This window comes from Triticum urartu, chromosome 6 (assembly GCF_003073215.2).
Source record: "Triticum urartu cultivar G1812 chromosome 6, Tu2.1, whole genome shotgun sequence".
NCBI lineage: Eukaryota > Viridiplantae > Streptophyta > Magnoliopsida > Poales > Poaceae > Triticum > Triticum urartu.
Window position 1 is genome coordinate 535,684,992 of NC_053027.1, and position 13,682 is coordinate 535,698,673.

General features: G+C 49.5%; 1 long non-coding RNA gene across 1 annotated transcript; it reads left to right on the forward strand.

Annotated features, from left to right (window-relative positions):
• The first annotated feature begins 8,440 nt into the window (after positions 1–8,440).
• Positions 8,441–9,804, forward strand: LOC125512736. The gene is made up of 3 exons (XR_007285510.1): positions 8,441–8,653; positions 8,747–9,184; positions 9,308–9,804. It is a non-coding gene; the product is annotated as an uncharacterized LOC125512736 (long non-coding RNA).
• The last annotated feature ends 3,878 nt before the right edge of the window (positions 9,805–13,682 follow it).

Consider the following 13,682-nt stretch of genomic DNA (forward strand, 5'->3'; position numbering starts at 1 on the left):
GGTTGCACAAGTGAAGACAATGTGGCCACCAGGCTCGTCAACCATGAAGATAATTAGTTTTTCTTTTTGTTGCTCTACATGTTGGTAAATTCATTGATTCACTGAATGTGTGCAGCTTCATAATCCTCACGTTGTATAGCTTGAACGCGCTGCCGCGGGACCGAGAGTATACCAATTACGTTCATACATTGTTGAATGAAGCTCAAGAGGCACAGTGTTGGGACGCTATCTGCCGATTCTGAGTCGAGTATCGTTGAACTCGGAGTCGATGAATCGAAAAATATGTTAAATATCCAATTATGTCGGATGTAATATTTAAATTTTAACTATTGTTGTACTAGCTATAGGGATATTTGCATGTCATTTATGCATGAATTGTGCTATTTTTTATATAATTATTTTAAGTGTTGCGAACTTTAAGGAAAAAATAGGAGCAGGCATTTAGGGGATAGGGTTGGATGGCCAATTCCCATATTCATGTGTGCAGACAAATACGGTGTCTGTTTTAAGGGTCGATGTTGGTGATGTTGTTAGTTCATAATACATATCCAAGAGATGCGAAATGGGGCGTCCAAAAAAAAGTAGGGCAGGAGAGAGAAGGCTTTTTGGCACCATTTTTTTTCCTGCCGTGGTAGATGATGAAGAAGTGGTGTCCTAAAATATATCACAACTGTGTTTTGCATCCACTTAACCATTGGATCTAGTTTTTTTAGCACAAAGTGATACAAAATGGCCATTTTCTTGTGGTCCCTTGCTGCCCTAAAAAAATGTGACAGTCGCGCGGCTGCTCTATATTTGTAGCACTTGGGCCAAAATATTGGTCTACCTAAAAAAAATTGCATCAGAATTTGGAGATACATCATCTAATCATCTACCAGAGAACGTTTTTTTGGTTCAAATGCCCTAAAAGGCTGTTTTGCCCTATTATACATCATCTTTTGGAAATACTCTAACGGTTCCATAGTCTCTAATAAAGTCTTGTGCGTGAAATGGATAGAAAATTATCCATTTCCACTCAGCTACTCCCTCTGTTTTAAAATAGATGACTCAATTTTGTACTAACTTTAATACAAAGTTGGGTCATCTATTTTAAAATGGAGGGAGTACCATTTAGCATGTCATCATCTGTTGAAATGAGAGTATTTTCACCCGCAAAAAGAATGACAGTATTTTGTTTTGCTTTGGATACCAATAGCATTATATGTTGGTCAACATGCATGGATGCATATGGGAGGACTGGACCGGGTCAAGAAAATAATACTGTATACTCTGCTCCCTACATGTCAGCTTTCTAACATGCATGTAACGAGCAAGTCTCCCATCGTAATTCGCGCGTAACATGTTGCATTTAGCATGCGGATCGAGATCTATGCATTTCGAATCTAGCTTAGCTGGGACTCCTATGCACTGCGAGCTGGGTCTTCTCAGTGTGAGGCGTGGCGTGCATATAAATAGCATCGTCCTCTCCATGGTACTCACACCAATTAAGAGTCGCCTCTTAATCTTAGATACCATCCTGATCTCTTAGTTCCAGCAATGGCTTCACAGGCGGCATCTGCTTGCAGGACGACCATCCTACTCGCCGTCTTTTTGGCCGCGTTGGTCCTGCCATCCTTAGCTTGTCGGAAGGCTCTCGCTCCGGCTCCTGCGCTGGCTCCAAGTCCAGGTCCGGCGCTGGCTCCGGCCCCGGCTCCGGCATCTGCAATACTATGTCAGGATTGTGACTTGCGGTGTCAGTCGAAGTCGATGTGCGACGCCTACGTCGCCGCGGCCGGATGCGGAAATGCCTGCAGCGGCGCGACGCCGGACTGCGAACCCTGCATGTCCGAGGGCCTCCAGTCCTGCACAGCCAGCTGCAACGAGGGCTGCTCCAGGAACTGCGGTGGCCAGTGCGACTGCACCGGCCCATGCAACAAAACCTGCGGCGACGCCACCCAGCGCGCATGTCAGAGCAAGTGCGCCTACTCCTACTATGCAGTCAAGTATTGCCACGAATGCCAGGACAGTGCCCGCACGCGGTGCACCGATGCCTGCAACAGCGACTGCAAAGCCAACTGTGGCAGCGGCTAATTGATAATCCTAGTGGGCCCAAGTGTAAGGTGGTTTGTACTCCATATGTATACGAATAAGATATGAGTGCATGCAGCGGTATATGATCATTGCACACGTATGCCTGCTGCTTTGTGCATCTATAGATGTACGTACTGTATTACACTATTACTGGAGTACTATCTGTATATACCTCCATGAATGGCATATGGTCAATGCAGGTGTATCCTGCTGCTTTTGTGTGGATAAAGCAAAGAACGATCTATCTCAGTAAGTCAATGGATTCTGAGTTAAGGCATCTTTAACGCGGACCCTCAAAATGACCAAACTGTCCGATGTAGTTTGTCATTCAACATGGTAACTCATCGATCCATGGAGGTGTCCGCTTGTCCGAATTCCACAAACCGGACGCAGACTTTGCTGGAGTCCGGACCTTTGGCATGTAGGACTCCCGCACCCCCGGCCCAGTCAAATTCCCCTACTGAGCCATTTTTCTTTCACTCAATCGTTGCTCCCCCTTTGCTCTACATCCACACCCTCCTCATCTAATGCCGTCGTTGCACCTCTCTGGCCACCGCCAAGGCATTGTTGGACGTCTGCATCCTCCACCCCACGTGTCTACCCACCTTGGACCACACCGCCCTCCACCTAGGATCCGTTCGCAGCCAGGTACTATCTGCCCTCTACCGACGCCATCAATGGCGGATACCACGCCGGGCACGTGTTCGGTCAATTTTCATTGAGATTTTTTGACCTTCTTGTTGTTGCTTGGTGCGTGGAAGGTTGTATTTGCGGAGTTTGTAGGCATGGGGCAAGGGGAGTCGACGTTTTGGCAAAAATTGCATTCTTTGTATCATGACCAAAAGCATTTTGCGCCTATGACTTGCACGTGATTCATGATCACATTTAAAGTCTCTAGGCCATCTGTGGTACACCATCTCCAACTTCGTCACGGAGTTTAATTTGTGGTGTGGTTGCACGAGTGGAGATAATGTGGCCACTGGACTCGTCAACCATATAGACCATAAGGTTTGCTTCTTGTTGCGTTACATGTTGGTAAATTCATTGATTCACTCGATGTGTGCAACTCGATAATCATCATGTTGTAGAGACTGGACGCGCGGTTGTGTTGTACTACAGGACGGAGGGCAAACCATTTACGTTCATACATTGTTGAATTAAGCTCAAGGGGCACAGTGCATGGGACGAGACTCGAATATCGTTGAATTCGAGTCGATGAATCAGAGAACTTGTTAAACATCCTGTTATGTAGGATATACTATTTATATTTAAACTAACTAGGGATATTTGTATATTATTTATGAATGAATTGTGTTATTTCTGTAATTATTTTTAGAGTTGCGGACTTTAAGGGAAAAAAAAACAGGAGCGGGCATTTAGGGGATATGGTTGGATGGCCGACTCCTATATTCATATTTGCAGACAATTATGATGTCCGTTTTGGGAGTTAGTGTTGGGGATGCCATTTCCATAAGAGCACCTCCAAGAGACGCAAAATAGAGCGTCCAAAAAAATATGGCAGGAGAGAGAAGGTTCTGGCAACATTTTTTTTCTGCCATGGCAGATGAGATGATGTAAAAGTAGTGTCCTAATATACATCACGGCTATGTTTTGCATATACTTAACAATTGGACACACAGCGTTTTTGGCACAAAGTGATGTAAAATGGCCATTTTCTTGTGGTCCCTCGCTTCCCTAAAAAAATATGCGCAGGTCGTGTGGCTGCTCTATATTTGTAGCACTTGGTGCCAAAATATTGATTTGCCCTAAAAAAATTGCATCAGAATTTGGAGATACATCATCTATTAGAGAACATTCTTTTTTGTTAAAATGATGCTTTACCCTATTATACATCATCTGTAGGAGATACTCTAACGGTTTTTCGAGAGTACAAAATGAGACCAATCCAAGAGCTAACCCTCGTTGGCATTTTTTTTATGGAAGAAACTCCGCGAGCACCACACGTCCGAGTCGGGACTCGAACTTGGGTGGGCTTGCAGCAACCTCAGCTGCCCAGCTAACGGGTCGACGTTTCGTCCTCATACTCTAACGGTTTCATAGTATCTAATAAAGCATCGTGCGCGATATGAATAGAAAATATCCATTTTCACTTAGCTACCATTTCAGCATGCCATTATCTGTTGAAATGACAGTATTTTGTTTTGCTTTGGATGCCAGTACTGGGGTAGCACGATGTAGTATATGGGAGGAATGGACCCGGTCAAGAAGGGAGTACTGTACACTCTGTTCCCTCCATGTCAACCTTGTAACATGCATGGTAACGTGCAAGTCTCCCCTCGTAATTCGTGTGTATCGTGTGGCATTCAGAATGCGGATCGAGATCTATGCACTGCAAGTCTCCCCTCGTACTCCGAATCTAGCTTAGCTGGGTCTCCTATGCACTGCGAGCTGGGTCTTCTCAGTGTGAGGCGTGACGCGCATATAAATAGCATCGCCATCTCCATGGTACTTACACCAATTAAGAGCCGCGTCTTAATCTTAGATACCTTTATCTCTTAGCTCCAGCAATGGCTTCACATGCATCCGCATTTAGGATGGCCATCCTACTCGCCGCCGTTTTGGCCGTTTTGGTCCTGCCATCCTTAGCATGTCGGAAGGCTCGAGCTCCGGCTCCGGCTCCCGCTCTGGCTCCAGCTCCAGCTCCGGCGCTGGCTCCGGCCCCGGCTCCGGCGTCCGTGATACTATGCCAGGATTGTGACTCACGGTGTCAGGCGGCGTCGATTTGCGATGCCTACGTTGCCGCGGCGGGCTGCGGAAATGCCTGCAGCGGCGCGACGCCGGACTGCGAGCCCTGCAAGTCCGAGGTCCTCCGAGTCTGCTTGCCCAGCTGCAACGAGGGCTGCCCCAGGAACTGCGCTGAGTGCGACTGCCCCAGTGTATGTGCCAATGCCTGCGGCGACGGCGCCATGCGCCAGTGTAAGGAGAAGTGCGTCTACTCCTTCTACGCGGTCGACTCCTGCCACAAATGCTGGGACAGGGCCCGCGCGCGGTGCACCGATGCCTGCAACAGCGACTGCGAGGCCAACTGCGTCAGCGGCTGACCGATAAATGCTAGGCCCAAGTGTTGTTGTGCTCGAATAAGAGATCAGTGTATGCAGTGGCATATGGTCATTGCACGCGTGTGCTGATCTATGGATGTATCACTAGCTGTATACCATCAGCCGCTCCACCGTGCTTACACCAGTTAAGAGTCGCATCTGAATTCTTTAGAGCATCTTCAACAGCCGCCTAACGTATGGCGCGCTAAAAAGTAGTTTGCAGCGCGTCCATCGCCTAAAAAAACGCGGCGGGCAGCGCTAGCTCCAGCAGCCGCGCTAAAATTTAACGTGCGCGTAGCTTCAGCAGCCGCGCTAAAATGAGCGTGCACTATCGCACGCACATTGCGTACATATTTTTAAATAGAAAGATACTAAATAAAATTCAAAGATAAAAACGATACATAGTTTCATAGCATAGATAGATAAAACTACGGTGCAACGACATAAAAAAACTACTAGATAGTGCAACTGCAACCTACTGCCAGTCGTCACCATCATCATCATCATCGTCGTTGGCCTGGTCCGAGGTATCGAGCTACGTGTCGTCCCAACGAGGATCATTAGCCGAAAAGATCGACTGCCCAACATTTTCAACGATATCGCACTGCGATAGCGCCAAGGCCTTCCGCCGACGCCTCTCCAACCGATCCGCGCGGCGCTTTGTCGTCCTCTCCGCCCAGTAGGCTTGCTCGTTGGCGACGTCCTCCGGGTGGCGCCGGCGCCACTCCGCCATGCCTTGCTCGTCCTCCCCGACGATGAGGAGGCGGCACTGCCGCCGAGTGTGCTCCGCACGGTTCTGGTCCGTGATAAGACGAGGCGGAGGGGTGACGACCTGCGCCTGCTGGCGCGTGTAAACGTCCTGGAAGTTCATCTACGTGTGCGCCCTGTCTAGGCGCCACGCCGCCGCGTCGTACGCGCGGGCGGCCTCATGCGCAGTCTGGAAGGTGCCGAGGCCGAGCCAGACGTCGCCGGACCGGATCTCGGTGTAGTACCAGCCGTTGGGGCGCTGGCGGACGCCGCGGTATCCCGACACTCCTCGGCGGCGCGGCGGCATGGTGACGCGTCGGTGGCGGGGCGCTGGAGCGGCGAGGAAGCAAAGGAAGCTACGAGGAAGCGGGGGAGGCGCGCGTGGCAGTGTGGATAGCCGCGTGGCGAGCGCCGCAATTTATAGCGCGCGAACTGACGCCTTTTCTCGCGCGCGCAATTCTTTCCCGCGCGCTAGTTTTCCGCCACTGCAGGAGCGCGCGAAAACGTCCCGCGCGCGCTAAAAACCCAGTTTACCGCGCGTGTGCGCCAGCCTTTTGGCGCGGCTGTTAGAGATGCTCTTAGCTCTTGCAATGGCTTCACATGCATCGAAAAGTGCATTCCATGGCCAAGCTCCATGGAGCCCTGATTTTTTAACCTTATTTTCAGCTCTTTATCAACTTATATGATCTGTGAAAAGTCAGTTTGTCACTACAATTTGTGGACTTGTGGAGCTTCCCATTAAATAGTTCACGTCAGGATCCTATCTAGGGAACGTAGGTCAGCTTCTTATTAGCGTCCTAATTCTTTCTAGTTATATATCGCTTTAGGGTTTCTGCTCGACCCCCCATGTTGCCCTCGTGAGCGACCTGAGAGGAAACACTAGCCGTAGTTGAAACGTACGTCAGCTCCTTATTAGCGTCCTAATTCTTTCTAGTTATGTATCGCTTTAGGGTTTCTTCTCGACCCCTCTTGTTGCCTCGTGGGCGACCTAGGGGGAAACACTAGCCGCCGTTTCTCGACCCCGTCCGCCCACCTCCCCTCCTAGCCGCCGTCTGCAGCGGCACCGGGCAAAGCCTGGCTCGCAGGGCGGCGGCGGGGCTTCTCCCCCCTCTGAGTGTCTCAGGCGGTGCGGGACGGCCAGATCACGAGGTGTCGGGCTAGCACGGGTCCGGTGGCGCGGCGGGCGAGCATGTTGGCAGCGACGGCTTGGATGCGAGTTCACGGTGAGGTGGTGCATCTATGGATGTTTTTTAAAATTTTATGAAGAGGACTCCTGCGGATCTTCCATGTGTCGCAGCTTAAAGAACACATTGAACCCTTTAACAGTCGTGGCATGGGCGCCCGCTCACGAGTGCCACGTCCGCAGGTTTTACTGTCGTGTTTTAGTGTGTCAAAGAGGACAGAAACAACACACACCCCTCGCACTTCTCGCTCACAGCCTTCGTTCTCTTCTCTCCGCCGCCGCCGCCAGCCTCACCGGCGCTCGTGCTTCATCTCCCGTCCCGAGCCCTCGACCCCAACACGCCGCCGCCTCATCTCCCCATCCCAGTCCCCCTCCCCCTCTATGTGACCTATCTCCTTCCCCTTTCTCTTCTCAATCTCGATCCATGAAAGTGGGCGGCAGGGGCGCCATCGACCGCGACGCTAGCCGCTGCCACACGAAGGATCGAGTCCCACGTTCATGTCCTCATTTCCACGCCACCTCTCTCATCACGTCGAGGTGGCAAGCGGGCGTCGCTCGCACCACTCCCTCCTCTCTCGGGGATCCCGCCGGATCAGAGGCTTGGGGCACGGTGGCGGGCGTCTCCAGTAGCGGCGGCGACCTGCAGGCCAAGGGCTACGGCGGGGGCGCTCGATTTGATCCAGCCTAATGGACTGGTCCCTTCAGGAGAGAGAGAGGGAGAAGGAAGGAGAGGAGGGAGAAAGAGAGGAACGAGGAGAGGGAGCTGCAGCGGTGGATGGGAGAGCATCACCGACCATCGCATCTCCCCCCTCTCCCCCCTCACTTCTAGTCAACGCTGCCGTCTCCATCCCCGCAACATCTTCGTCACACGCAGCCGCCTCCTTCCGCACCCCTCTTCGTCGCCACGGCAACAAAGGGAGGTCCTCTCAGGTGAGATCACACAATCCTCCATAACCTTCTCTACAGTCAGTCAGCCACGCAAAAACAGTGAGGAATCTGATGCGTGTTTCTTGGTATCTAACTAACATCATTCTTATGACAGGGAGTACTAATATTATTCAGTTAGCATGCTTTTCGTGGAAGAGGAGTGAGGATGTAAAGGTTAGAAAATGGTAACTGAATGAGTGCTCTCTTTTTTCTGCCTCTGAATTGAAGAAATATATTTGTTAATATATAGAAGCTTAGATCTGTAATCAAGCTGTGAAAGAGAGTACTGTAATAGAGACTTCTATAACCAGATGTATGTACCTGCATTTACACCTTAAATATCCCTTAATTAGTTCTGTATGGTTCGTCTAATTCATGTTGAAATGATTTTCTTTAGTCTGTTAATTGTATAGGTAATTAGACGGTGTAGTACTATGGCGGTGGTATACTGATTTGGAGTAATAATTACTGACATGACTTCGTGGGTACAATCTTACAGGTTTATGATATTAAGAATTAGCAGCGTGTTTTTTTGTTTGCTGCTGGATTTCCTAACAATCTGTCTCTTCTGTTGTTAATTGATATGAAGACTTGCTGTTTTTCATTCAGTTGAAGAGCTCTCCAGGCTTAACATCTTTCTTGGATAATTGTGTTGTTAAATATGAAGGTATATGATTGGTTTCTCAACTCATGTATCGATAAGCATTTTTTTTCATCCTCAATATATTGTTGCTTGCCTGACATGTCCTACATTTGTCAGGTGTCTGAGGACGTTCAGTTCTTGTATGCGGCGTAAAACTTGAACTACCTACAGATGATTTCGCCAGTTCAACGGAAACTTAGAATAACCAAGGGAACTTTCTCAGTTTTTTTTGCTCTTCTCAGATTTTAGGCTGGGGGTATTAACATATATGCCAACCGTAAATTTAGATATTAATGTAAGATTAAATAGGGATAAATCCTTCTGCCATGTTGACTAATTAGAATTACAAAGAAGAAAAGAAATTATTAAAGAAGAGATATAGTCGAATAGGTTGTTGTGGTGTTTCTTTGATCTTCACTAGACCTCTCATTTTTGATTGGCATGGCGATGATCTGTTTCTTCTGGTGTTTCTCTGCTTCAAGATTCGCTCATGTGCCAAAGCCAGCTCGGGGAAGCCTTCCTGGACTCCTGATCAACCAGGACAATCACGACACGGTGAGTAGATTTTGAATCTTTCTTGCTTCGTCGGATCAGATTCGATGTGTATATGGTAGTTATGGACTGCTTACTGCTTAATGTTGTGTTTCCTCTGTGTACTATGGTGCATGTTGTTTTCAGAGCTTAAGCGAGCGGAACATCGAAGGAGGATCTTGGGGATGACGGAGGCGTCGACGACAACCTCAAAGGCGAGAGGTATTGCTTTCATGTCTCTGCGTTTCTTACTTTATGCAACTCTGTCGGTATTAAGGTCGTATATTCGGTGGGAGCAACGAAAATTGAATTTGTTAATGTTTAGAATTTGGACGATCTGTTTGATACGATACGTCTGCACTGGTGATGTTGAACATTGTTCAAGACACTGTGGGTTCAGGTGTGAGGAATACAATTTGGCTTGCAGGGTTCAGGCTACTCTCTTGTGCTTGTTTTGCCTTGTGATTACTTGAAACTGCAGCCTGCAGATTGAATGGGCACTTGATTTGTTAGGGCGGAAGGCTTAAGCAAAGAAAGCTGCTGCTCTTTGTGCTGTAGTACATTTCATTTGAGAGCCAGATGAGGTCCGTTAAATTAGGATTAAAGTCTGCACAATAATTAAAAACACTGAATAAGCAAGGCCATTCAGAAGCAGCACCATTGCTACTAGCTAAGGTAGATTAGGCCACGACATGTCCAAGCCATGTTATGCTTGTACCCTGTGCATATCCAGCTGTTTTCTTACAGCTCCGCTAGCATCATAAATTAATTGTGGGATATGATGCACATGAGTAGTCTTCTGTTTATTTTTCACCAGCAGAGTACCACTCTTATTAGTGCATTTGTTTTTTTTAAGATGTGTACATTTAGGAACAGGTTTAAAAATTAAATGAACACAATAGTTTGGTTTGCAACTCCCCACTTAGTTTGCAATCATCTACATCAAATGGCAATGATGAAGTATTCAACGTTTGTGTTATGTCTAGATGAACTTTGTAGTTAGAAAGGAGTTCTGAAATTGCTAGGGGGCATGTTTGGTTTAATGTAAAGTTGACATATATATATATAGACACGAGTTTTCCTGATTCATGTGTATATAACCAAACTCGTCCAAAAGATAGCATATGGAAAATGGAGTCAAAATAATGGATTTCTACTTTATATCAGAGCGCTTACCCAACTCGTCCATTTGGATTTTGGTAGATATAGTCAAGTATATTCACTCGCATCATGAAGAAGTTCCTCTTTTGGTTTGGAGGTCCATTTGTTGATATGAATTGCTTCATAATATATCTAACCAATGAAAGTTTGATGTATACGTATTAACACATGTATGTCCTGACCTTTTGTTCTTTTTTTTTCAGGTTCATATATCATCGCACTGATTTATTTTTTCATTAGGTTGTGATGTCAAGGTTACATATGTACACCACTTATTCATTAGTTCACTGTAAATTATTTAGGTATATAATTATATCTAACAACCAAAAAGCTCACTGGCTTTTCGAGGATAATCAAGCCAATCAAGATGTTCTCCTGGGTGTGAGGAAGAACCCAACCCTAGCCCCCGCGTCGTCCCCCCGCGGGCGACTCGAGCGGCGGCGCGCCCTCCCCCCTCCTCTCCTCCTCCCTGCCCTCCCCCGCCCTCGCCGCCGGCCGCAGCCGCCGGGGCAAAGCCCCTCGCGGTGGCTGGCGGCGGGGCCCCTTTCTCCTCCGCTCGAGGGTGGCCGGTGCGGGGCGGCCTTCTCTGGCGGCGGCATTGGGCGTGCGTGGGGCTCGGCGGTGCGGCGGCGGTGGCTCCCGACGGCGGCGTGCTTGCGGCGACGTGGTGGGCGGCGGCGGCGGCGCGGCAGCTACGTGCCCGTGATGGCGGCGGTGGCTCAGATCTGGCCATGGGCTGCAGCGGGCGGGTTCTGGCGGGCCCCTTCTCTACGGGCTCCGTCTCGGCCTCCCTCTCCTATGTCGGGGCTGGAGGTGGGCTGGTGCTGGTGGAGGTGGGATGGTGCTGGTGGAGGTGGGAGGCGTGTCGGCCGGATCTGACGCGATTTTTCCGGCCGGCGGCGCGGGTTGGGGCAGCGGTCGGGCGTGGCTGCTGCTCCGGCCGTGGGTGGCAGCGCGGGGAGGTCCTGGTGGTATCCTCCCGGTGGTGCGGCGGCTACACGGTGGCTGGCGGCTCTGCCCGCGACGGCGGCCGGCTTCTCCGGCGTCGGCTCGTCTGCGGTCGGGCCGTTTCGACCTTCGCTTCCTCTCTTCGTCGGTCGGCCTCTACTTACATCGAAGGGCTGGCCCGCTCCTAGCTGCAGTCCATCGCTCGTCTCGCGCCCGGTGTCGCAGGACCGAGCTCGTCTCGCGCCCGGCAGAAGGACCGAGCTCGTCTCGCGCCCGGCCGCAGGGTCGAGCTCGTCTCGCACCCGGTGCAGCAGGACGAGTCGATGGAGGCCAATTTTGGCCGGCCTTTTGGGTCTCGGCGCTGGGGGCCGCCTAGGGGCGTGAAAGGCGCGGCCTTTCCACTCATCTCTTTGGTTGGGGTAGCGACGGGTCTCGAGTGAGGTGGTGTCAAGGTCTTGGATGCCGGGACGGCGGCCTTGGTGGTGGTAGCGCGGTGCTCTTGGGCAGAGGCCGTTGCTTGGTGCTGCCTGGTGACCATGGCCGTGTGGGCGGCATGGTGGCTGGGGTGTGGCGTTCGGTGGCGATGAGTGTTAGCTGGGGTGAAAACCTGCTCTATCTTCGGACGGACCGGCGGCGGCGTAGCGCATTACCTTCTTGAAGGCGTCGTCGCGGCTCTCATCAGTCATCATGTTGCTCCAGAGGAAACTCTGACCCCCGGGTCGGGCGGTGGCGGCGCGTTGGCGTCGTAACCTTCTTGGAGGCGCCGCCTTGGAGCTCACGGTTCGTCATATGCGGCTCCATCTCTTCGCGGTGGCGTGTTCACGGTGGAGGACCCCGATTGCTCTTGTAGTGGTAGGGGTGGTGTTGCTGGGCTCAGCACCTATGTATCCCGTCTTAGGTGTGTGCGTGTGTCATGGGTTACGTTTGTACTTGGGTTGTGATGGATCTTTGCTTTATATATAAAGCGGGGTGAAAGCCTTTTTCGGAAAAGCTCACTGGTCCTGAATCCTGGAATATGGGAAGTTTGAAGAGGCCCAACAGGCCCGTCCCAGTGGCTACAATGAACTCATTTCGAATTGTCAAAGATGTGAAAATGCTTTTCTGGACACACTTAAGAATTCATTTTATTTAGTATTCATTTCATACAATGAACTCTTGTCATTTAGTATTCAACAAGACCATCTTTTTTTCCATGGACACACCTATGAACATGATTGAATTGTGTTTCCATGAAGCGTAATTGTCGGTTCGCAGGGTGTGCTATATCATCCACCTTGTAAGACTGCCACTATCTGTTAATATAGACCTATTACCTTGCTATGCCTGATGCAAGTTTGTAATAAATTATGGAACAAATCGGGAGGTTAAAGTCAGCAAAGATTTGCATATTCATCTGTAGTCAATCTTTGCATATTCATCTGTAGTCAAATCACTTTGGTTGTATATAAATGTCATCAAGGATTAACCTGGACCAACGGACGTGCGTAGGCTGATAAGTGCGCACATGAACGCTCAGGAGGCGTGCCAATGGCACGCCCCAACCACTAGTTCTAGACCATACACCACTCTTTCATACTACTATGCCAGCTCCTGTGTATCTTCCGGTCCTGAATGTGGTGCCAGAACTGATCCTTGACCATAAAGAGAGGTAACAATGCTCATTTGCAGATTCTTGTACAGTGGCCCATGGATAATTACCACAGCCTGCAACGACGCTGTCCACCGGCAGTTCCGGCACCAACATGGCCGCATGGGGACATGCTGCCTCCCAAGGGATACTGCATCGTCAGCGGTACGTATGTCACAGCATCCAAGCTGACTTTGCGTTCAGAAGTTATAATTTGTACATCTTCGCCTTTACGATCAGTACACGTACGTGGCTTAACGCGTCTACATTTATTATTTGACAGTAACGTCGTCGTCCGTGACGTGGAGCTGGGGCTCCAGGGAAAGATTTACACATGCACGAGCGACCACCAGTGACCCTGATGGGCACACCAATCACTTTCTGCCATACCACGTCCCTTTCATGCGGCCGGTGGCCTTCGAAGCAAGTACGAGTAGGTACGTAGGATCCAAATGGAAACTATGAAATATATATGGGACACACTTTGACCTTCTTGTGTTCTCTTTTTCTGCGGATGGCATTCTTGTGATGCTGGAAAACTTCTGGTGTTGGAAAATACACTGACGCTGGAATACTCAAGAGAAATTTCGCATGTTCCTCCATCCATTACAAAATGCATAGGACTAAACCAGTGTTATCGTGAAGCTACTAACCAGATAAACATTTTTAAAAAAGCAAGATGAAATGTCTACATTGGTTAGCGAGTGATATATTTCTTTTCAGAGAAAAGGCAATGCGCTTGACTTTATAAATAAAGTCATGAGGACGACTACCTAAACCAACAAA